At 39.2% G+C, this 4,075-nt stretch overlaps 1 protein-coding gene across 2 annotated transcripts in view; it reads left to right on the top strand.

The window, feature by feature from the left end:
• The window catches only part of LOC110313987 (T-complex protein 11 X-linked protein 2-like), a 42,998-nt gene that overhangs the window by 31,687 nt on the left and 7,236 nt on the right, over positions 1-4,075 (top strand). The gene's annotated exons all lie outside the window — the stretch shown is intronic.

The raw sequence follows: 4,075 nt of genomic DNA, 5'->3' as shown, positions 1-4,075 counted from the left end.
GTTATGAGCCACCATGTGGTTGCTGGGATTTGAACTCTGGACCTTTGGAAGAGCAGTCGGGTGCTCTTACCCACTGAGCCATCTCACCAGCCCCAGTCAAGCTCTTCTGAGACACTCAAATACTAGTGTGACCCAGCTCCTGTTATCCTGGGATCCTGCTTTCCTAAGATCCTGGGCATGTTACAGTGCGTGGAAGTGGTGTCTCCTTTGAGGACCGTGGAGTTGTCTGGTCTGTTTGAAACCAAGATAAACCTGAAGTGATTAAAAGGATCCTGAGCCTTTGGTCAGGAAATGCTCTGGTGTCCTTGTTCCTGCTGTCACAGGCCCGTCACTATTAGATTGGAGCAGCTGTTGTGTTCCACTCACCAGTGATCCTAAGATTGCTTGGGCAGTCTGGTAGGGACCTTGGGGATGTTCGCCTAATCCGCGCCCTAGGTGACCTGGTGCTGGTGCAGACCGGAAGGGGCTTGTGCCCCTGGTCAGGCTGGTTCTCTGCTTCCCTAGTGCTGTCTCAGGTCCCGTGCACGATTGGATTTGTGCAGATGTTGTGTTCCACTCACCAGTGATCCTAAGATCGCTTGGGCAGTCCTCTAGGGACTGTGGGTGTGTCCGTCCACTCTGTGCCCTAGGTGACCTAGTGCTGGGGCAGATTGGAAGCCTTCCTGTTGTTAATAACATGATATCTCATTATGAGTAAATAAAGAGAAACGTAAATAAGTCCAAGGCTGAGGGGTTGCATCCAATGAAAGTGCTGTTTCTGTTGGAATCTTGAAGTGTTAAAGACAAAAACAAAAGAATACCACGGGATGAAAGGAGAGAGAGAAGGAGGGGGAAGGGAGGGGGAAGAGAGGAGAAGGAGGGAAAGGGGGAGGGGGGAGAGAGAGAGACTTAGTCTCTTTGTTTTTGAGAAATTATTTCTACTCAATCATGGTGGTTTCTAGATTGCCATTATGGTGTAATCCTGGTTATGGTCTAAAGGCTTCATTTATAAACTCGATAATTGGATTAAGCTTTCCACTCTCTCAGTATCTCACAGATGGGTTTGAAGTTTACTGGTTTTTGAGCAGTAATCTATTTTCCAACACTACCATACTCTGCTCCTGAAATCTACCGTATTATGTACCATGAAAGAAAATTTGAGCCAAATATTTTAATAGCCTTCTGTCTTATGCTGAAGACATGGCTAACATAAGTTTTCACTTCTATTTTTCTACTTTTACTTTTTAAATTTTAACAAATTATTTATTTTAAATTATTTTATGTTATGTTTATGAACATCTTGCCTGCAAAAATGTATATATGTGCACAATGTGTATGCCTAGTACTTGCTGTGGCCAGAATTCAGTGTTGGATCTCTGGAACTGTTGTTATAAATATTTCTAACCCATCATGTGACTGCTGGGAATGAATCCAGTCCTCTGTAAGAACAAGTGCCATCAATAACTGAGCAACGTCTCCAGCCACTCTTGTTTAATATTTTTGAATTTCATATTATACACAATGCATATTATTTATTATTTCTCTTTCAATCTTGCTGATCCATTTTTTTCTTCCCAATTACTTCTCTTCTGAAGTTTGTTTCTGATTTTATGTACTATGTGCCCAGGTATCTGCAACTGCTACATGTTTGTGATTGTAATGGCCTTGCCAAATCCAGAAGATAGCATTTTCTAGCACTCCTTTTCATCCTTTGGCTCTAACAATCTTTCCACCCTATCTTCTATAATGCCTGCTGGACCATGGGAGTGATGATATGTATGTATGTCCTCTTTATGTCTGGGAACTCAACAATCACTTATTTTAGCACTTTGACCAGCTGAGTCTCCACATTAGCTGTTACACAGTGTATAAAACATATTCTGTGTCCTGGGCTAAGAATCGCTACCTTTTTACTCCCTGCCCTTTTACTTGGTAAGGGCAGTGTCTCTGGTTAATTGTGGTGCCATGTAAATGATCATTTGGATTTCATACATTTCATGAAATGTTCTTAAGGCATTTAAGTATAGTACTAATTCTACAGATTTCCATCCACCCCAGTTCAAGTGTTCTTCTATTTCTCCCAGTCTGAACTCTGCAGAAACAGAAATGAAGATTCTCTGTGTCTCACAGCAAAAACAAATAGAAAAGAAAAAAATGATATGAGTTGGAAATTAATCACCCACAGTCTAACCTTTCATAGAAAATTTTGAGTGCTGTGGTGAATTTTCCTTCTATTGACTACCCTTTTCCAAATGTAGCAGAGTAGCCACAGTGCAAAGAGCTCTGAAATGGTTGCTGAAATGCCATACACGTGTGTCTCTTTTTAGCTCTGCTGCCAACTCACCCTTTGGCCTTTGGTCCCTGAATGGTGCATTTATTTGTGTCTTATTCAGTTTCATAAAGAATTTTTTTTTTTAAAAAAGGTATTGGAATAGTTTTTGTCAGGCTAACTCCCCATAGTTTTACTGGGCTCATCCTGGATGAGGCATGGTTATGAATTTGAGTCTCTTACTTGTAGTATTCTGCTCAGGGATGTTCTATAGTGCTGGACTCCTGAGAGGCTGCCCAGCAGCTCCACTAGGCATTGCCATGTGTGTGGATACTCTGTCAACTCCACTTCTACGGCAGACTTTTGCCTTGGCCGCCAGATTGTTTCATATATGTTTTTGAAACCAAGGTAGAGACTGTTATTGCTTCGTAGCTCGTGTATTCTGTGTGCTTACATGATTAGTGCTACTAGAGCATTATTAAGGCTTACCATTGTATTTTCCAGACTTTTTGAGTGGAGTCATAGTCCAACCTAATATACACCTGAGCTTGTTTGCACTGTGGTGGTTGTGTTGGCTGAGGGGCACTGTACTGAAATTCAGGGAGCAGAGTCTCTAGGTATTCTTGGCAAGCAAAAGGTGACATCCTGTAGGTATGCCTCTATAATCTTACAATAAAGGTTCTTACTTGCCTTGAAGATCTTTGAAATTCATTGGCAGGTGTATTTCCCATTGTTGTGTGACCAGCATACAATTTCTTTCTGTCCACATTCATCTCATTAGAAAAGGAATTACTTGGGTATATCTGGTTTGGACCTAATGGGTTTTTTACTATTTACATTGCCAGCTTTAATTTTTCAAGTTAGTCTACCCTCCTTATGTTTCAATTATGAACCTCATCTTTAAGCTATATTTTTTATTTTCATGTATTTCTGCATGTAATTAAAACTAGCCAGGTAACTCCTTCAGTATCATGCTGAGAAAATTCTTTTGCCTAATATCTTACAGCATTGCTCTCAAAACTTACATTCTGTAAAACACTTTGAATATGGACACAATTCAAAGTATTTGCTACTTTATATCAAGGGCTACTTTTAATCTACTTTCCTAGAAGGTAAGGCTATCTGTTCTCCAGTAAGACTTCTCATTTTAATTTGAAACTTCATCATAATGGTCTTTAGTATCTCTATTTCTGCCAATATTTTAGTAATGAATATTTTAGTAATGTCCAAAAGCATCAAACATATTACAGATATTCTTTCCTTCTTGGCCCTTACCAAAGTCATCCTTAATACCACAGTCACAGTAACAAACCTTTTTTTAATAGCCTGTTTCTATAAATGTTTAGATTTTACCCATTTTCCACACTTTCGGGCATTTGGTGGATCAGCAGTACTCTTCTCCCTTATTTTATTTTGTTGTGCTCAGTCAAAATACTCAAGTGTCTGTAATTTCTAAAAAGCAGAGATGTAATTCTTACAGTTCTGGAGGTGAGCGTATTCTTGATACATTATAACACGATAAACAGCATTACCCGGTCAAATAAAGCAACACTAAATTCTTAGCCTCACGCCCTTTTATAACAGAATCCACTTATTTGTAAAACTGAAGCCCTCATGACAACTCTCATTAGGCCCCTACTCAAAGTAACTAAATTTTTTTTTGATTATGTGTTCAAATACTAGCTACTTCTAAATGAAATCAGTACTTTTCAGCTCCTTTCCTATTCTCAATACTGGGATTTTATTATTCTTTCCTTGAGTTCCACTTTTTTTAATTAGATATTTTCTTTATTTACATTTCAAATGTTATCCTGAAAGTTCCCTGTA

Source organism: Mus pahari, chromosome X, assembly GCF_900095145.1.
Source record: "Mus pahari chromosome X, PAHARI_EIJ_v1.1, whole genome shotgun sequence".
NCBI classification, from domain to species: domain Eukaryota; kingdom Metazoa; phylum Chordata; class Mammalia; order Rodentia; family Muridae; genus Mus; species Mus pahari.
The sequence above is the reverse complement of the archived record's forward strand: the minus strand, read 5'-3'. Positions and strand labels throughout refer to the sequence as shown.